The sequence below is a fragment of the Oncorhynchus gorbuscha genome, linkage group LG09, assembly GCF_021184085.1.
Source record: "Oncorhynchus gorbuscha isolate QuinsamMale2020 ecotype Even-year linkage group LG09, OgorEven_v1.0, whole genome shotgun sequence".
Classification (NCBI taxonomy): domain Eukaryota; kingdom Metazoa; phylum Chordata; class Actinopteri; order Salmoniformes; family Salmonidae; genus Oncorhynchus; species Oncorhynchus gorbuscha.
The window spans coordinates 12052712-12074582 of NC_060181.1; the positions used below are offsets into that span (position 1 = coordinate 12052712).

Consider the following 21871-nt stretch of genomic DNA (forward strand, 5'->3'; position numbering starts at 1 on the left):
CTGTCTGGCTGGCTGTCTGTCTATCTGGCTGCCTGTCTATCTGGCTGCCTGTCTGTCTGTCTGTCTACCTGTCTGGCTGTCTGTCTATCTGGCTGCCTGTCTGTCTGGCTGCCTGTCTACCTGGCTGCCTGTCTACCTGGCTGCCTGTCTGTCTGGCTGCCTGTCTGTATGGCTGCCTGTCTGTCTGGCTGCCTGTCAGTCTGTCTACCTGTCTGTCTGGCTGCCTGTCTGTCTGTCTGCCTGTCTACCTGGCTGTCTGTCTATCTGGCTGTCTGGCTGCCTGTCTGTCTGGCTGCCTGTCTATCTGGCTGCCTGTCTACCTGGCTGTCTGTCTACCTGTCTGTCTGGCTGCCTGTCTATCTGGCTGCCTGTCTACCTGGCTGTCTGTCTATCTGGCTGCCTGTCTACCTGGCTGTCTGTCTATCTGGCTGTCTGTCTACCTGGCTGCCTGTCTATCTGGCTGCCTGTCTATCTGGCTGCCTGTCTACCTGGCTGCCTGTCTATCTGGCTGTCTGTCTACCTGGCTGCCTGTCTATCTGGCTGTCTGTCTATCTGGCTGTCTGTCTATCTGGCTGCCTGTCTATCTGGCTGCCTGTCTACCTGGCTGCCTGTCTATCTGGCTGTCTGTCTACCTGGCTGCCTGTCTATCTGGCTGCCTGTCTATCTGGCTGTCTGTCTATCTGGCTGTCTGTCTATCTGGCTGTCTGTCTATCTGGCTGTCTGTCTACCTGGCGGCCTGTCTATCTGGCTGCCTGTCTATCTGGCTGTCTGTCTACCTGGCTGTCTGTCTACCTGGCTGCCTGTCTATCTGGCTGTCTGTCTACCTGGCTGTCTGTCTACCTGGCTGCCTCTTTTTCCCTCTCTCTCCCTCTCCCTCTCCCTCTTTCTCTCTCTCTCTCTCTCTCTCTCTGTCTCTCTCTCTCTCTCTCTCTCTCTCTCTGTCTCTGTCTCTCTCCTCTCTCTCTCCCACTAAGAGGAAATGTGTCTTCACAATGCATGCTCATCATTCGAAAGCTTACCACACACACACACACACACACACACACACACACACACACACACACACACACACACACACACACACACACACACACACACACACACACACACACACACACACACACACACACACACACACACACACACACACACACACACACACACACACACACACAGAGAGAGACAGGAACCCAGGGATAGAGAGGTGTGGCAGGACAGGGCTAGTGGTAAATGGGGGGACCGGGGTGTCTGAGTCAGCGGAAGGAAGAAACAGAAAAATACCTCCAGTCGAGCGGCCTGTCTATCTGGCTGCCTGTCTACCTGGCTGTCTGTCTACCTGTCTAGCTGTCTGTCTATCTGGCTGTCTGTCTATCTGGCTGCCTGTCTACCTGGCTGCCTGTCTACCTGGCTGTCTGTCTACCTGTCTGGCTGTCTGTCTATCTGGCTGCCTGTCTATCTGGCTGCCTGTCTACCTGGCTGTCTGTCTACCTGTCTGGCTGTCTGTCTATCTGGCTGCCTGTCTACCTGGCTGTCTGTCTATCTGGCTGCCTGTCTACCTGGCTGTCTGTCTATCTGGCTGTCTGTCTACCTGGCTGCCTGTCTATCTGGCTGTCTGTCTACCTGGCTGCCTGTCTATCTGGCTGCCTGTCTACCTGGCTGTCTGTCTACCTGTCTGGCTGTCTGTCTATCTGGCTGCCTGTCTACCTGGCTGTCTGTCTACCTGTCTGGCTGTCTGTCTATCTGGCTGCCTGTCTACCTGGCTGTCTGTCTACCTGTCTGGCTGTCTGTCTATCTGGCTGCCTGTCTACCTGGCTGTCTGTCTATCTGGCTGCCTGTCTACCTGGCTGTCTGTCTATCTGGCTGTCTGTCTACCTGGCTGCCTGTCTATCTGGCTGTCTGTCTACCTGGCTGCCTGTCTATCTGGCTGCCTGTCTACCTGGCTGCCTGTCTATCTGGCTGTCTGTCTATCTGGCTGCCTGTCTACCTGGCTGCCTGTCTATCTGGCTGTCTGTCTACCTGGCTGCCTGTCTATCTGGCTGTCTGTCTATCTGGCTGTCTGTCTATCTGGCTGTCTGTCTACCTGGCGGCCTGTCTATCTGGCTGCCTGTCTATCTGGCTGGCTGTCTACCTGGCTGTCTGTCTACCTGGCTGCCTGTCTATCTGGCTGTCTGTCTACCTGGCTGTCTGTCTACCTGGCTGCCTGTCTATCTGGCTGTCTGTCTACCTGGCTGCCTGTCTATCTGGCTGTCTGTCTACCTGGCTGCCTGTCTATCTGGCTGTCTGTCTACCTGGCTGCGTGTCTGTCTGGCTGCCTGTCTATCTGGCTGCCTGTCTGTCTGTCTACCTGTCTGTCTGGCTGCCTCTCTGTCTGTCTACCTGTCTGTTTGTCTGCCTGTCTATCTGGCTGCCTGTCTATCTGGCTGCCTGTCTGTCTGTCTACCTGTCTGGCTGGCTGTCTGTCTATCTGGCTGCCTGTCTATCTGGCTGCCTGTCTGTCTGTCTGTCTACCTGTCTGGCTGTCTGTCTATCTGGCTGCCTGTCTGTCTGGCTGCCTGTCTACCTGGCTGCCTGTCTACCTGGCTGCCTGTCTGTCTGGCTGCCTGTCTGTCTGGCTGCCTGTCTGTCTGGCTGCCTGTCAGTCTGTCTACCTGTCTGTCTGGCTGCCTGTCTGTCTGTCTGCCTGTCTACCTGGCTGTCTGTCTATCTGGCTGTCTGGCTGCCTGTCTGTCTGGCTGCCTGTCTATCTGGCTGCCTGTCTACCTGGCTGTCTGTCTACCTGTCTGTCTGGCTGCCTGTCTATCTGGCTGCCTGTCTACCTGGCTGTCTGTCTATCTGGCTGCCTGTCTACCTGGCTGTCTGTCTATCTGGCTGTCTGTCTACCTGGCTGCCTGTCTATCTGGCTGTCTGTCTACCTGGCTGCCTGTCTATCTGGCTGCCTGTCTACCTGGCTGCCTGTCTGTCTACCTGGCTGCCTGTCTATCTGGCTGCCTGTCTATCTGGCTGCCTGGCTGCCTGTCTATCTGGCTGTCTGTCTGGCTGCCTGTCTATCTGGCTGTCTGTCTATCTGGCTGTCTGTCTATCTGGCTGCCTGTCTATCTGGCTGCCTGTCTACCTGGCTGCCTGTCTATCTGGCTGTCTGTCTACCTGGCTGTCTGTCTATCTGGCTGCCTGTCTATCTGGCTGTCTGTCTATCTGGATGTCTGTCTATCTGGCTGTCTGTCTATCTGGCTGTCTGTCTACCTGGCGGCCTGTCTATCTGGCTGCCTGTCTATCTGGCTGTCTGTCTACCTGGCTGTCTGTCTACCTGGCTGCCTGTCTATCTGGCTGTCTGTCTACCTGGCTGTCTGTCTACCTGGCTGCCTGTCTATCTGGCTGTCTGTCTACCTGGCTGCCTGTCTATCTGGCTGTCTGTCTACCTGGCTGCCTGTCTATCTGGCTGTCTGTCTACCTGGCTGCCTGTCTGTCTGGCTGCCTGTCTATCTGGCTGCCTGTCTGTCTGTCTACCTGTCTGTCTGGCTGCCTGTCTGTCTGTCTACCTGTCTGTTTGTCTGCCTGTCTATCTGGCTGCCTGTCTATCTGGCTGCCTGTCTGTCTGTCTACCTGTCTGGCTGGCTGTCTGTCTATCTGGCTGCCTGTCTATCTGGCTGCCTGTCTGTCTGTCTGTCTACCTGTCTGGCTGTCTGTCTATCTGGCTGCCTGTCTGTCTGGCTGCCTGTCTACCTGGCTGCCTGTCTACCTGGCTGCCTGTCTGTCTGGCTGCCTGTCTGTCTGGCTGCCTCTCTGTCTGGCTGCCTGTCAGTCTGTCTACCTGTCTGTCTGGCTGCCTGTCTGTCTGTCTGCCTGTCTATCTGTCTGCCTGTCTGTCTGTCTACCTGTCTGGCTGTCTGTCTATCTGGCTGCCTGTCTATCTGGCTGCCTGTCTGTCTGTCTACCTGTCTGGCTGTCTGTCTATCTGGCTGCCTGTCTATCTGGCTGCCTGTCTGTCTGTCTGTCTACCTGTCTGGCTGTCTGTCTATCTGGCTGCCTGTCTATCTGGCTGTCTGTCTACCTGGCTGCCTGTCTATCTGGCTGTCTGTCTACCTGGCTGCCTGTCTATCTGGCTGTCTGTCTACCTGGCTGCCTGTCTATCTGGCTGTCTGTCTACCTGGCTGCCTGTCTGTCTGGCTGCCTGTCTATCTGGCTGCCTGTCTGTCTGTCTACCTGTCTGTCTGGCTGCCTGTCTGTCTGTCTACCTGTCTGTTTGTCTGCCTGTCTATCTGGCTGCCTGTCTATCTGGCTGCCTGTCTGTCTGTCTACCTGTCTGGCTGGCTGTCTGTCTATCTGGCTGCCTGTCTATCTGGCTGCCTGTCTGTCTGTCTGTCTACCTGTCTGGCTGTCTGTCTATCTGGTTGCCTGTCTGTCTGGCTGCCTGTCTACCTGGCTGCCTGTCTACCTGGCTGCCTGTCTGTCTGGCTGCCTGTCTGTCTGTCTGCCTGTCTGTCTGGCTGCCTGTCAGTCTGTCTACCTGTCTGTCTGGCTGCCTGTCTGTCTGTCTGCCTGTCTATCTGTCTGCCTGTCTGTCTGTCTACCTGTCTGGCTGTCTGTCTATCTGGCTGCCTGTCTATCTGGCTGCCTGTCTGTCTGTCTACCTGTCTGGCTGTCTGTCTATCTGGCTGCCTGTCTATCTGGCTGCCTGTCTGTCTGTCTGTCTACCTGTCTGGCTTTCTGTCTATCTGGCTGCCTGTCTATCTGGCTGCCTGTCTGTCTGGCTGCCTGTCTACCTGGCTGCCTGTCTACCTGGCTGCCTGTCTGTCTGGCTGCCTGTCTGTCTCGCTGCCTGTCTGTCTGGCTGCCTGTCAGTCTGTCTACCTGTCTGTCTGGCTGCCTGTCTGTCTGTCTACCTGTCTGTTTGTCTGCCTGTCTATCTGGCTGCCTGTCTACCTGTCTACCTGTCTGGATGTCTGTCTTTCTGGCTGTCTGTCTATCTGGCTGTCTGTCTACCTGTCTTGCTGTCTGTCTATCTGGCTGTCTGTCTATCTGGCTGCCTGTCTGTCTGGCTGCCTGTCTATCTGGCTGCCTGTCTGTCTGGCTGCCTGCCTGTCTGTCTACCTGTCTGTCTGGCTGCCTGTCTGTCTGTCTGTCTGTCTTTCTGTCTGTCTGTCTGTCTGTCTGTCTGTCTGTCTGTCTGTCTGTCTACCTGTCTGTTTGTCTGCCTGTCTATCTGGCTGCCTGTCTATCTGGCTGCCTATCTATCTGGCTGCCTGTCTATCTGGCTGTCTGTCTTTCTGTCCATCTGGTTGGCTGTCTGGCTATCTGGCTGCCTGTCTATCTGGCTGCCAGTCTATCTGGCTGCCTGTCTATCTGGCTGCCTGTCTATCTGGCTGCCTGTCTACCTGTCTGGCTGTCTGTCTTTCTGTCCATCTGGTTGGCTGTCTGGCTATCTGTTTGTCTGTTGTCTGATCCAATGTCTATTAACAATGCAATTGATAACCGTTGAAATGTAGAAAATGTAAATATGGCGTCACAGGATAGGAAATTATCCTATTATTATTTGTATTATTTTTTATTATTATTATTATATTTGTCACATGCGCCAAATACAACGGGCCACAACAGTGAAATGCTTACTTACAAGCCCTTAACCAACAATGCAGTTTTAAGAAAATACCTAAAAAGGTAAGAGATAAAATAAACAAATAATGAAAGAGCAGGGGGTACCGGGCGGGGGCAATGCAAATAGTCCGGGTAGCAATTTGATTACATGTTCAGGAGTCTTATGGTTTGGGGGTAGAAGCTGTTTAGAAGCCTCTTTGTCAGGACCCGGTTACGAACCCGGGTCCCCGGAGTGGGAAACAGTCACTTAACCAACTGAGCCATGAATAGTCGACAGAACCCAGAAGATGAGGCAGACACAGCAGTACTTGAGACGGTGTATTTAATGAAGTAAAAAGTGAAGTCCTTCAGGAAAACATGTAACTCCACAACCTCAAAAGGAATTCCACAAGAACAAAGGTAATCCTCCAAGACAAAAAGGTAAATCCACAAGGTGGAAGGTAAAGCATAAAAAGCCTCAAAAGATACTCAAAAATAAATAAACAAGAACAAAAAACAGAATTCCACAAGAGAGTCCACCGGGATCAACAAGAGCTCACAGAATACTAGGGCTGGGTGCTAACATACAAACACAGAGCAAAGAACTGAGGAAAACTAAGGGTTTAAATACAATCAGTGGAAACGAGGCACAGGTGCAAATATTAATGGGGATCAAGGGAAAATAAAAGGTCAAAAAGCACAATGGGGGCATCTAGTGACCAAAAACCGGAACAACCCTGGCCAAATCCTGACACTCTTGGACCTAGACTTGGCGCTCCGGTACCACTTGCCGTGCGGTAGCAGAGAGAACAGTCTATGACTAGGGTGGCTGGAGTCTTTGACAATTTCTAGGGCCTTCCTCTGACACCGCCTGGTATAGAGGTGCTGGATAGCAGGAAGCTTGGCCACGGTGATGTACTGGGCCGTAAGCACTACCCTCTGTAGTGTCTTGCCGTCGAAGGCTGAGCAGTTGCCATACCAGGCAGTGATGCAACCCATCAGGATGCTCTCGATGGTGCAGCTGTAAAATATTTTAAGGATCTGAGGACCCATTCCAAATCTTTTAAGGATCTGAGGACCCATTCCAAATCTTTTAAGGATCTGAGGACCCATTCCAAATCTTTTAGGATCTGAGGACCCATTCCAAATCTTTTAAGGATCTGAGGACCCATTCCAAATCTTTTAAGGATCTGAGGACCCATTCCAAATCTTTTAAGGATCTGAGGACCCATTCCAAATCTTTTAAGGATCTGAGGACCCATTCCAAATCTTTTAAGGATCTGAGGACCCATTCCGAATCTTTTCAGTCTCCCGATGGGGAATAGGTTTTGTCGTGCCCTCTTCACGACTGTCTTGGTGTGCTTGGACCATGTTAGTTTGTTGGTGATGTGAATGCCAAGGAACTTGAAGCTCTCAACCTGCTCCACTACAGCCCCATCGATGAGAATGGGGGTGCTCGATCCTAGTGTGCTCGATCCTACTTTTCCTGTAGTCCACAATCATGTCCTTTGTCTTGATCACGTTGAGGGAGAGGTTGTTGTCCTTGCATAGACTGTCTCATCGTTGTTGGTGATCAGGCCTACCACTGTTGTGTCATTGGCAAACTTAATGATGGTGTTGAAGTCGTGCCTGGCCATGCAGTCATGAGTGAACAGGGAGTACAGGAGGGGACTGAGCACGCACCCCTGAGAGGCCCCCATGTTGAGGATCAGCGTGCCGGATGTATTGTTACCTACCCTTACCACCTGGGGGTGGCCCGTCAGGAAGTCCAGGATCCAGTTGCAGAGTGAGGTGTTTAGTTCCAGGGTCCTTAGTTTAGTGATGAGCTTTGAGGGCACTATGGTGTTGAATGCTGAGCTCTAGTCAATGAATATCGGGGTGGCAGTGTAGCCTAGTGGTTAGAGTGTTAGACTAGAAACCGGAAGGTTGTGAGTTCAAACCCCTGAGCTGACAAGGTACAAATCTGTCGTTCTGCCCCTGAACAGGCAGTTAACCCACTGTTCCCAGGCCGTCATTGAAAATAAGAGTGTGTTCTTACCTGACTTGCCTGGTTAAATGAAGGTGTTTCTTTTGTCCAGGTGTGGAAAGGGAAGTGTGGGAGTGCAATAGAGATTGCTTTTGTTTTTAAATTATAATTTTTTGTTCATCTTTGAAATGCAAGAGAAAGGCCAATATATGATTTTGGTATTTTTGGGGGTATTTTTTCACCCCCTTTCATGGTATCCAATTGGTAGTTACAATCTTGTCTCATCGCTGCAACTCCTGCATGGACTCGGGAGAGGCAAAGGTCGAGAGCCATGCGTCCTCCGAAACACAACCTGACCAAGCCGCACTGCTTCTTGACACAATGCCTATCCAACCCAGAAGCCAGCCGCACCAATGTGTCGGAGGAAACACCGTACATTTATTTTCCAGCGATTGAACGTTGGCTAACAGTACAGATGGCAAAGGCAGATTAGCCACTCTTGCAAAATAGCACGGTTGGTTAAGAGCCAATAAGAATGGCAGCCATCCTCTCCGGCTCCATCACAGATTATGTCGTTAACTGCTGTTTACATTGATTACGTTGCCGTTAGAGAAACACTGACACTGTTGTTATGTTCATCTGTTTATAGCACCTAGTTAACACTGTTATGTTCATCTGTTTAGCATCTAGTTAACACTGTTATGTTCATCTGTTTAGCATCTAGTTAACACTGTTATGTTCATCTGTTTAGCATCTAGTTAACACTGTTATGTTCATCTGTTTAGCACCTAGTTAACACTGTTATGTTCATCTGTTTATAGCACCTAGTTAACACTGTTATGTTCATCTGTTTAGCACCTAGTTAACACTGTTATGTTCATCTGTTTATAGCACCTAGTTAACACTGTTATGTTCATCTGTTTAGCACCTAGTTAACACTGTTATGTTCATCTGTTTATAGCACCTAGTTAACACTGTTATGTTCATCTGTTTAGCACCTAGTTAACACTGTTATGTTCATCTGTTTATAGCACCTAGTTAACACTGTTATGTTCACCTGTTTATAGCATCTAGTTAACACTGTTATGTTCATCTGTTTAGCACCTAGTTAACACTGTTGCTGTGTCTTATAGAAAACCCTGCAGTCGTTGTTTGACAGCAGTCAGGTCACACGTGCTACAAATCAGGATTAGACGTTTGTCCATGTCTGAATACTTCGGGAGATGACATAGAAACTGGACCACTAGGGGCAACAGTGAGCGCTGTTATCTTCAAGTAGGTTTCAGTTTTGCTAGGGTGTAGTGGACTGGGATGGTGGATGGGCAAAAGCAACTGCCTCTGGGGCAGAAGGGCCAAAAGTTTACATGTTCAAATCCATCGATAGAAAGTAGTTTTTGAGATTTTGGTTTTAAGCCTCTCCTAAACTTTAATCTTGAATACCTAACCTTAAGATGTCAGAGTTAATGCCTAAACTTTAATCCCAACCTTAACCAGATAATGCCTAACCTTTAATCCCAACCTTAACCAGATAATGCCTAACCTTACATTTTGGAGTTAATTCCTAAACTTAACCCTAACCTTAAAAATGTGGATGTAAATGCCTCAACTTAACCTTTAAACACTTTGAAATTAGAAATTTGAGAAACATGGACGAACGTCTAATTCTGACGTGAGACTGTGAGACCTAGTTGTGTAAAGACCAGTGAGGGGACGATGGTTGTCAGGTTGTGTCTAGACCAGTGAGGGGATGATGGTTGTCAGGTTGTGTCTAGACCAGTGAGGGGATGATGGTTGTCAGGTTGTGTATAGACCAGTGAGGGGATGATGGTTGTCAGGTTGTGTCTAGACCAGTGAGGGGATGATGGTTGTCAGGTTGTGTAAAGACCAGTGAGGGGATGATGGTTGTCAGGTTGTGTATAGACCAGTGAGGGGATGATGGTTGTCAGGTTGTGTATAGACCAGTGAGGGGATGATGGTTGTCAGGTTGTGTCTTTCTAAATATTATTATTATATATAAATATTATTATTATCTTCTGTTATTCTAATCTACCAACTATAGGAAGGAACCTTCACCTTCATACATTACCTTCATACATTACCTTCATACATTATCATATTTTCTACCACTCTTTAAAAATATATTTTCTTGTCTCTACATTCTTTCCTGTTTTCTCATCCAACTTTATTCTTTACTAAAGTCCAGAACCTTGCTGAGCTACCATGCTGAGTTACCATGCTGAATTACCATGCTGAGTTACCATGCTGAGTTACCATGCTGAGTTACCATGCTGAATTACCATGCTGAGTTACCATGCTGAGTTACCATGCTGAGTTACCATGCTGAATTACCATGCTGAGTTACCATGCTGAGTTACCATGCTGAGTTACCATGCTGAGTTACCATGCTGAGCTACCATGCTGAGTTACAATGTTGAGTTACCATGCTGAATTACCATGCTGAATTACCATGCTGAGTTACCATGCTGAGTTACCATGCTGAATTACCATGCTGAGTTACCATGCTGAATTACCATGCTGAGTTACCATGCTGAGTTACCATGCTGAATTACCATGCTGAATTACCATGCTGAGTTACCATGCTGAGTTACCATGCTGAGTTACCATGCTAAATTCCCATGCTGAGTTACCATGCTGAGTTACCATGCTGAATTACCATGCTGAGTTACCATGCTGAGCTACCATGCTGAGCTACCATGCTGAGTTGCCATGCTGAGCTACCATGCTGAATTACCATGCTGAGTTGCCATGCTGAATTACCATGCTGAGCTAAAGTTGCCATGCTGAGACCATTGAACCATGCTGAGTTGCCATGCTGAGTTACCACAGTGCAGCACTGCTGATTCAGGAACCAGGATTCGGCACAGTGCAGCACTGGATTGGAACCAGGATTCGACACAGTGCAGCACTGGATTGGAACCAGGATTCGACACAGTGCAGCACTGGATTGGAACCAGGATTCGACACAGTGTAGCACTGGATTGGAACCAGGATTCGGCACAGTGCAGCACTGGATTGGAACCAGGATTCGACACAGTGCAGAACTGGATTGGAACCAGGATTCGACACAGTGCAGCACTGGATTGGAACCAGGATTCGACACAGTGCAGTCGACAGCTGCAGTATTCCAAACTAGTTTTTTTCTCCCATTTAAAATGGTACAACTACTCTGTGCACTGTGTGTGTCCGCCAGAGTAGATCAATGAGTCTTGTTCGAGAGAAGCTGATGATTGATCATGAACAGCTTCAATCTTCAGAGAGAATAATTCCAGAACCGAACACTGTGTGTGCGTGCGTGTGTCAACTTTTTCCCAATTGAAACACCTACCATCATATCAATATGGCTAATGTTACTGAGAGGGGGACAGTACCACAGTTAGAGGTCAGTTACAGTAGAGGGAGACAGTAGAGGGAGACAGGACCACAGTTAGAGGTCAGTTACAGTAGAGGTCAGTTATACAGTAGAGGGAGACAGTAGAGGGAGACAGGACCACAGTTAGAGGTCAGTTACAGTAGAGGGAGACAGTAGAGGGATACAGTAGAGGGAGACAGTAGAGGGAGACAGGACCACAGTTAGAGGTCAGTTACAGTAGAGGGAGACAGTAGAGGGAGACAGTAGAGGGAGACAGGACCACAGTTAGAGGTCAGTTACAGTAGAGGGAGACAGTAGAGGGAGACAGTAGGGGGAGACAGGACCACAGTTAGAGGTCAGTTACAGTAGAGGGAGACAGTAGAGGGAGACAGTAGAGGGAGACAGGACCACAGTTAGAGGTCAGTTACAGTAGAGGGAGACAGTAGAGGGAGACAGTAGAGGGAGACAGGACCACAGTTAGAGGTCAGTTACAGTAGAGGGAGACAGTAAAGGGAGACAGTAGAGGGAGACAGGACCACAGTTAGAGGTCAGTTACAGTAGAGGGAGACAGTAGAGGGAGACAGTAGAGGGAGACAGGACCACAGTTAGAGGTCAGTTACAGTAGAGGGAGACAGTAGAGGGATACAGTAGAGGGAGACAGTAGAGGGAGACAGGACCACATTTAGAGGTCAGTTACAGTAGAGGGAGACAGTAAAGGGAGACAGTAGAGGGAGACAGGACCCCAGTTAGAGGTCAGTTACAGTAGAGGGAGACAGTAGAGGGAGACAGTAGAGGGAGACAGGACCACAGTTAGAGGTCAGTTACACTAGAGGGAGACAGTAGAGGGAGACAGTAGAGGGAGACAGGACCACAGTTAGAGGTCAGTTACAGTAGAGGGAGACAGTAGAGGGAGACAGTAGAGGGAGACAGGACCACAGTTAGAGGACAGTTACAGTAGAGGGAGACAGTAGAGGGAGACAGGACCACAGTTAGAGGTCAGTTACAGTAGAGGGAGACAGTAGAGGGATACAGTAGAGGGAGACAGTAGAGGGAGACAGGACCACATTTAGAGGTCAGTTACAGTAGAGGGAGACAGTAAAGGGAGACAGTAGAGGGAGACAGGACCACAGTTAGAGGTCAGTTACAGTAGAGGGAGACAGTAGAGGGAGACAGTAGAGGGAGACAGGACCACAGTTAGAGGTCAGTTACACTAGAGGGAGACAGTAGAGGGAGATAGGACCACATTTAGAAGTCAGTTACAGTAGAGGGAGACAGTAGAGGGAGACAGGACCACAGTTAGAGGTCAGTTACAGTAGAGGGAGACAGTAGAGGGAGACAGTAGAGGGAGACAGTAGAGGGAGACAGGACCACAGTTAGAGGTCAGTTACAGTAGAGGGAGACAGTAGAGGGAGACAGGACCCTAGTTAGAGGTCAGTTACAGTAGAGGGAGACAGTAGAGGGAGGCAGGACCACAGTTAGAGGTAATTTACAGTAGAGGGAGACAGTAGAGGGAGACCACAGTTAGAGGTCAGTTACAGGGGGAGACAGTAGAGGGAGACAGTAGGGGGAGACAGGACCACAGTTAGAGGTCAGTTATTTACACATTTAGTCAGTTACAGGGAGACAGTAGAGGGAGACAGTAGAGGGAGACAGTAGAGGGAGGCAGGACCACAGTTAGAGGTCAGTTACAGTAGAGGGAGACATGGTTTATGCATGGTTTATGTATGAGTGTGTGGTTAATTATTAAAGTCATGGAAACAACACAACCATCGTTTTGCCTGACTAGTACAGAGGAACTGGGAGATTGGTCTGAGAGAGAAACTGGGAGAGGAACTGAGAGAGGAGCTGGGAGAGGGACTGGGAGAGGGACTGAGAGAGGAACTGAGAGAGGAACTGGGAGAGGAACTGGGAGAGGAACTAGGAGAGGGACTGGGAGAGGAACTGGGAGAGGGACTGGGAGAGGAACTGGGAGATGGACTGAGGAAGGAACTGGGAGAGGGACTGGGAGAGGAACTGGGAGAGGAACTGGGAGAGGGACTGGGAGAGGAACTGGGAGAGGGACTGGGAGAGGGAGAGGGACTGAGAGAGGAACTGGGAGAGGGACTGAGAGAGGAAATGGGAGAGGGACTAGTAAAGGAACTAGGAGAGGAACTGGGAGAGGAACTGGGAGAGGACCTGGAAGAGGAACTGGAAGAGAAACTGGGAGAGGTACTGGGAGAGAACCTGGAAGAGGGACTAGTAAAGGAACTGGGAGAGGTACTGGGAGATGGACTGAGGAAGGAACTGGGAGAGGGACTGTGAGAGGAACTGGGAGAGGAACTGTGAGAGGAACTGGGAGAGGGACTGAGAGGGGAACTGGGAGAGGGACTAATAAAGGAACTATGAGAGGAACTGGGAGAGGACCTGGAAGAGGAACTGGAAGAGAAACTGGGAGAGGGACTGGGAGAGGGACTGGGAGAGGAACTGGGAGAGGGACTGGGAGAGGGAGAGGGACTGAGAGAGGAACTGGGAGAGGTACTGGGAGAGGAACTGGGAGAGGACCTGGAAGAGGAACTGGGAGAGGACCTGGAAGAGGACCTGGGAGAGGAACTAGTAAAGGAACTAGTAGAGGAACTGGGAGAGGAACTGGGAGAGGCACTAGTAAAGGAACTAGTAGAGGAACTGGGAGAGGAACTGCGAGAGGAACTAGTAAAGGAACTAGGAGAGGAACTGGGAGAGGGGCTAGTAAAGGAACTAGGAGAGGAACTGGGAGAGGAATTGGGAGAGGAACTAGTAAAGGAACTAGGAGAGGAACTGGGAGAGGAACAGGGAGAGGACTGGAAGAGGTACTGGGAGAGGACCTGGGAGAGGAACTGGGAGAGGACCTGGGAGAAGAACTGGGAGAAGAACTGGAAGAGGAACTAGGAGAGGAACTGGGAGGGGACCTGGGAGAGGACCTGGGAGAAGAACTGGGAGAAGAACTGGAAGAGGACCTGGGAGAGGGACTGGGAGAGGACCTAGTAAAGGAACTAGGAGAGGAACTGGGAGAGGCACTGGAAGAGGACCTGGGAAAGGACATGGGATAGGACCTGGGAGAGGAACTGGGAGAGGCACTGGGAGAGGACCTGGGAAAGGACATGGGATATGACCTGGGAGAGGAACTGGGAGAGGAACTGGGAGAGGCACTGGAAGAGGACCTGGGAAAGGACATGGGATAGGACCTGGGAGAGGAACTGGGAGAGGAACTGGGAGAGGCACTGGAAGAGGACCTGGGAAAGGACATGGGATAGGACCTGGGAGAGGAACTGGGAGAGGAACTGGGAGAGGCACTGGAAGAGGACCTGGGAAAGGACATGGGATAGCACCTGGGAGAGGATCTGGGAGAGGACCTAGTAAAGGAACTAGTAAAGAGAGTGATGGACACAAATCATTAGGCCTAAGATTAGGTTACTCCTCTGAGACCAACTGGGCTGTCAAAAGACTATGTTCACCCGCTGAGCTAAAGCCTGAAATGCCAGTTAAAGTTCACGCAGGGCTTCAGGTCTCAGGCAAGTATTCATAACTGAATATGCCTTCAGATGCTCACCCCTAAACACACACACACACACACACACACACACACACACACACACACACACACACACACACACACACACACACACACACACACACACACACACACACACACACACACACACACACACACACACACACACACACACACACACACACACACACACACACACACTTTCTCCAAGTATCTGAATGACATCTGCAATGTCAGGCACCATCCTCGCCAACACATTAGACACCACACACTCTCTCTCGTCATTCTCCACAACTCAGTGAAATAACTTTCTGTAGTCTATGTAGCACAGTAGAAAGTACATATGCCGCAAAACTCGAACCACAAAGTTTCTACACCTGTGTACTGTACTGTCTTTGCCCAAACCGTGTGTTGTCTCCCTCTTTCCTCGCCATCTGTCCTCTAATCATATCCAGTAACTACAGTACGGCACTAGCGGGCTTGTCTGCTATACCAACTCTGACCACAAGAGTGTGCTGCTGTCTCATACTCTGCAGCTCATGCTGGTTATACTGGTAAATAAGCCGTGTTTATTCAGTAGATTACATTTACATTTACATTTAAGTCATTTAGCAGACGCTCTTATCCAGAGCGACTTACAAATTGGTGCATTCACCTTATGACATCCAATTAATACACTGCCCAAACATTATATTATGTTCTACAACGTCTTATTTCTATCTGAATCACTGTGAACATTTATGGTACCTGAATAATCCCATATCCAACCGTATCCTTATATAAACGTAACCATTATAAAACATATTTGAATAAAAGTGAATAATTCCTCAACATTGCCTGATGTTGATTAGACTTCAGAACTAATAACTTAATGTTAGATCACGTTTACCTTAAGTTTCCCAGCATCAGTAGATTCTCCCAGGAAACTAAAGTGGAAGGTAATCACTCTGTCTTTGGGCTGTTTGTGGGATGGGGGGTATCTGGGAAGAAAAATCCCTGATATTCCTGCGGGACATCAAACAAACAGACAGACAGACAGACAGACAGACAGACAGACAGACAGACAGACAGACAGACAGACAGACAGACAGACAGACAGACAGACAGACAGACAGACAGACAGACAGACAGACAGACAGACAGACAGACAGACAGGTTGATATCAATCCACTTTAAAAGCCCTTTTTAACCTGACCAGCAGTCTGTGTTGACCCACAGGCTGCTGAGCTGTTTATACAGTGGTCATCTCTAACTAATGACTACAGACTGGTCTCTCTGAGGGACAGAGAGCAGAGTTGAGAGGCAGTGTGAGAGAGGGAGCTAAATATGGAGGAAATGGTGGGAGGTAGACAGGAAAAGACAGAAAGAATTTTAAAAAGACATTGTTTCCTAACTCCTCTCTCGGAGTGAGAGTCACACACACACACGGTTTTAGCAGGCCTAGTGACATAATCACTGTGTTGTTTTTGTGTTGGTTTGTTTCTCCATTGGAATGTGCTTAGCCTGGGTGTAGTCTGTGTTTGTAACACTCCACATTTAAAACACAACTGAATAAATGTACGTGTCTATGACCATGAGATGGCGTAAACAGTGCCTCCTCTCCCTGCGGTATAGAAAGCGGTATTATTGGACAATCAGACCTCTCTCTTTCTCCCTGTTGCAAACAGACACCTGGAACAGAGTCATGCTGCAGTGACGGCGGTGACATCATCGTTTAGAAACAGAGGGTTATTGTGTAGTCACCGCTTCGTTACCCGCAGTCCATGTGGTTATATCTGCGCGCGGGCAGGTTTAGGGTAATTACATGTTGTGTGGATAAAGGGCGGGTGGGTGGCGCGCGGTTTGAATAAAGAGATAACAATACCTTAAATCCATCAATGTATCATTTTTGCTCCATTTAGCTTCTTCTTTAATTATTTTAGGCGATCTGGCATTAGTGTGTAAGCCCAGTGCTGTAAAGTACCAAAGTAAAAAATACTTTCAAGTCTTAAGTCGTTTTTTGGGGGTATCTGTACTTTACTATTTATATTTTTGACAACATTTACTTTTACTTCACTACATTCCGAAAGAAAATAATATACTTTTTACTCCACACATTTCCCTGACACCCAAAAGTACTCGTTACATTATGAATGCTTAGCAGGACAGAAAAATGTACTAATCGGACTCACTAAACAGAGAACATCCCTGGTCATCCCTACTGCCTCTGATCTGGAGGACTCACTAAACAGAGAACATCCCTGGTCATCCCTACTGCCTCTGATCTGGCAGACTCGCTAAACAGAGGATATCCCTGGTCGTCCCTACTGCCTCTGATCTGGAGGACTCACTAAACAGAGAACATCCCTGGTCATCCCTACTGCCTCTGATCTGGAGGACTCACTAAACAGAGGACATCCCTGGTCGTCCCTACTGCCTCTGATCTGGAGGACTCACTAAACAGAGAACATCCCTGGTCATCCCTACTGCCTCTGATCTGGAGGACTCACTAAACAGAGAACATCCCTGGTCATCCCTACTGCCTCTGATCTGGAGGACTCACTAAACAGAGAACATCCCTGTCATCCCTAGTGATCTGGCAATGCTAAACAGAGGATATCCCTGGTCGTCCCTACTGCCTCTGATCTGGAGGACTCACTAAACAGAGAACATCCCTGGTCATCCCTACTGCCTCTGATCTGGAACTCACTAAACAGAGGACATCCCTGGTGTACCTACTTCTGATCTGTCGGACTCACTAAACAGAGAACATCCCTTCATCCCTACTGCCTCTGATCTGGAGGACTCACTAAACAGAGGATATCCCTGGTGACTGCCTCTGATCTGGTGGACTCACTGAAAGAGAACATCCTGGTCGTCCCTACTGCCTCTGATCTGGAGGACTCACTAAACAGAGAATTTCCCTGGTCGTTACTTTCTGATCTGGAGGACTCACTAAACAAAGAACATCCCTTGTCGTCCCTACTGCCTCTGATCTGGAGGACTCACTAAACAGAGAACATCCCTGGTCGTCCCTACTGCCTCTGATCTGGAGGACTCACTAAACAAATGCTTCCTTAGTAAATGATGTCTGAGTGTTGGAATGTGCCCCTGCCTTTCCATCAATGCAATAAAACTAGAAAATGTGGCCATCTGCTTGGCTTAATATAAGGAATTTCAAATGATGTATACTTGTACATTTACTTCTGATAGTTAAGTACATTTTTAGCAATTACATTTATGTTTTGATGCTTACGTTTATATTTAAAACCAAATACTTTTAGACTTTTACTCAAGTAGTATTTTACCGGATTACTTTTACTTGAGTAATTTTCTAATAAGGTATCTTCACTTTTACTCAAGTATGACAATTGGGTACTTGTTCAACCGCTGTGTAAGCCTAAACTTTAGGGTTGAACTGTATCCGGAACAAATAGCCTACATATCAATCACCAAAGGCTTTTGGGAACAGGTAGAACAAGTTTAAAAGTTCATCCCCTGTGGTTAAAATGAGAATGTCAGAGTTTAATTTAGATCACACTTCTTGGTTACAGCAGAGCTTGATTTAGATCACACTTCTTGGTTACAGCAGAGCTTGATTTAGATCACACTTCTTGGTTACAGCAGAGCCTGATTTAGATCACGCTTCTTGGTTACAGCAGAGCCTGATTTAGATCACACTTCTTGGTTACAGCAGAGCCTGATTTAGATCACACTTCTTGGTTACAGCAGAGCCTGATTTAGATCACACTTCTTGGTTACAGCAGAGCCTGATTTAGATCACGCTTCTTGGTTACAGCAGAGCTTGATTTAGATCACGCTTCTTGGTTACAGCAGAGATATACAATCCAATTTGCTGGTTGCATAAATTGTTTTTAATTTTTAAGTAGAGCCACTGTGTGCACTTCTGGTAATACTGTATACCCTGGTATGGTACAGAAAAGGTATGATGTTATGAAAATCTGCAAACAGCCCAACTCTATATATCCAGACACTTATAGATTCTATGCCACAGTGCATTAAAGCTGTTCTGGCTCGTGGTGGCCCAATGCCCTATTTAAGAAACAGTTTATTTTAGTTTGTCAGTCACCAGTACTTTTCAAGCTTATTGAGTTGTTAATATTATTAAAAGTTAACAGTATGTCCAAGGGGGAAAAGTTAACCATTTCTGTACAGTCATACAGGCCTTCTAATAGATTACAAAGTTCACTGATTGTTCACATTATGTGAATCACTGTGGGGAGGTGACTAAGGGAGTGGGAAAGGATGTGCTTGAGCACCTATTCTGCTTCTCAGAAACTAAAAGCCACAATGGTGGAGGTGATTGGCCAAGCTTCTTTTTAAGGCAGGCAGCCCTCTTTACATTCTGTTTGCCGATCTTTGTTTGAAGGAAACATCGACCTCACTCGAAGTATGTTTGTTGCTAGCTGGCTTGTTGAGGTCAAATAAAATGTTTTAATTTGAAATCTTGCTGTTTGTGCGGCTATGCATTTGATTTTCTTCTTTAGAGAATGATTGGCCTAGATGCAGGGCTTGTCCGTGACAATAACATTTTTAAGAAGTCAGACAAGAAGAATATAGACTTTAGTTGAAAGGACAAGTCCATTGTGAGATTATTTTTTTATTTTTATTTTTATTTTATTTTTTTAAACCATAAGATTTTCATCACAAAATTGTCCAAGTTCAACTTTTCCCCCGATGCCTTGAGATGGATGAAATCATACCCTGAAGGCAGAACTCAGTGTGCCAGAGTGAGCAATGAGCTGTCGCCTACTCTTGGCTATTATGTGGATGTCATAAGGTGAATGCACCAATTTGTAAGTCGCTCTGGATAAGAGCGTCTGCTAAATGACTTAAATGTAAATGTAATAGAAAATCGTTGAAAATAAAGAGAAGGGAGAGTAAAGTCATGTTTGAGAAAGATTTGATGATAGCAGTGCTGGCTATGTTATGTGTGATGATTGTGAGGCGCTATACTAATTCGAAAGTCACAAGATAGGGCCTTCAAATAGGACTATGGCACATCAAGGGAACTGTAGCCTACTGTTTAGATGAGGTAAATGGAAACTGGAATCTGGACACTTACTGTAAGTCTATAACCACTCACATAACCTCAATCTTAACTCATGCAGCATTAAGCATTTCTTGAAGTAAATTTATACACCAAATGTAGGCAAATTTTGACTCGGGAACAAGAGTGGAGACATGACTTATTTATTTTTGAGAGAATGTGAAGTGTCTAGTTTGAGAAACAGACCTCAACTGGCAGCTTCATTAATTAAATAGTACCCGCAGTCTCAACGTCAACAGTGAAGAGGCGACTCCGGATGCTGGCCTTCTAGGCAGAGTTCCTCTGTCCAGTGTCTGTGTTCTTTTGCCAATCTTAATATTTTATTTTTATTGTCCAATCTGACATATGGCTTTTTCTTTGCAACTCTGCCTAGAAGGCCAGCATCCTGGAGTCGCTCGTCACTGTTGACATTGACACTGGTGTTTTGTGGGTAATATTTAATGAAGCTGCCAGTTGAGGACTTGTGAGGCATCTGTTTCTTAAACTAGACACTCTAATGTACTTGTCCTCTTGCTCAGTTGTGCACGGGGGCCTCCCACTCCTCTTTCTAATCTGGTTAGAGCCAGTTTGCGCTGTTCTGTGAAGGGAGTAGTACACAGTGTTTTACAAGATCTTCAGTTTCTTGGCAATTTCTCACATGGAATAGCCTTCATTTCTCAGAACAAGAATAGACTGACGAGTTTCAGAAGAAAGTTCTTGATTTCTAGCCATTTTGAGCCTGTAATTGAACCCACAAATGCTGATGCGCCAGATACTCAACTAGTCTAAAGAAGGCCAGTTTTATTGCTTCTTTAATCAGAACAACAGTTTTCAGCTGTGCTAACGTAATTGCAAAAGGGTTTTCTAATGATCAATTAGCCTTTTAAAATGATAAACCTGGATTAGCTAACACACCGTACCATTGGAACACAGGAGTGATGGTTGCTGATAATGGGCCTCTGTACACCTATGTAGATATTCCATTAAAAAATCAGCTGTTTCCAGCTACAATAGTCATTTACAACATTAACAATGTCTACACTGTATTTCTGATCAATTTGATGTTATTTTAATGGACAAAAAAACATGCTTTTCTTTCAAAAACAAGGACATTTCTAAGTGACCCCAAACTTTGGAACGGTAGTGTACATACATCCAATCCGAGCTGAAATCTTATCAGAAACATATTGGTTCGTTTTCACAGCTTTCTATTTTCCTATAACCGGTCAAACTGACAGTTTGTGCAGAAAATCTTTTCCGTTTTTATAACGTTTTAGGCTTATTGCATTTTCTCCCCGGTCCCTAAACGTCTTTGCTCTGTGAAAGAAGCAAAGATGAGAAAACTTTACCGATGTCAACTAGATTGAAACATTTCATTCTATCGATTTATGAGATTCTTCTGGTGAGCAAAGGATTATTTAGGCTTCTAGGGCAGTGGTTCCCAAACATAGTATTATTATTATTATAGTTCCGTACCCCTTCAAACATTCAACCTCCAGCTGCGTACCCCCTCTAGCAGCAGGGTCAGCGCACTCTGAAATGTTGTTTTTTTGCCATCATTGTAAGACTGCCACACGATACATTTATTAAACATAAGAATGAGTGTGAGTTTGTGTCACAACCCGGCTCGTGGGAAGTGGCAACGAGCTCTTATAGGACCAGGGCACAGATAATAATATAATAATCAATAATTTAGCTCTTTATTTAGCCATCTTACATATAAAACCTTATTTGTTTATCAATAATGGTGAATAACTCACCACAGGTTAATGAGAAGGGTGGGCTGTAAGGGATGCACATACAGTGCGGTGCAGAAGTATTCATCCCCCATGGCGTTTTACCGATTTTGTTGCATTACAACCTGTCATTTAATTGGATTATTATTTGTATTATTTGTATTTCATGTAATGGACACAAAACAGTCAAAATTGGTTAAGTGGAATGAAAAAAATAATTACAAAAACCTCCCCGGAAAAGTGGTGCGTGCATATGTATTCACCCCCTTTGCTATGAAGCCCCTAAATTAGATCTGGTGCAACCACTTACCTTCAGAAGAAATTACTTCATTACTAAAGTCCACCTGTGTGCAATCTAAGTGTCACATGATCTGTCACATGATCTCAGTATATATACACACCTATTCTGAAAGGCCTCAGAGTCTTCAACACCACTAAGCAAAGGGGCACCACCAAGCAAAAGGCACCAAGAAGACCAAGGAGCTCTCCAAACTGGTCAGGGACAAAGTTGTGGAGAAGTACAGATCAGGGTTGGGTTATAAAAAAATATCTGAAACTTTGAACATCCCACGAGGCACCATTAAAATCCATTATATACAAATGGAAAGAATATGGCACCACAACAAACCTGCCAGAAGAGGGCCGCCGATCAAAACTCACGGACCAGGCAAGG

At 47.1% G+C, this 21871-nt stretch overlaps 1 pseudogene; it reads left to right on the plus strand.

Moving 5' to 3' along the window:
* Positions 1-13022: 13022 nt before the first annotated feature.
* LOC124043083 overlaps positions 13023-21871 on the plus strand; it is a 49113-nt pseudogene continuing 40264 nt past the window's right edge.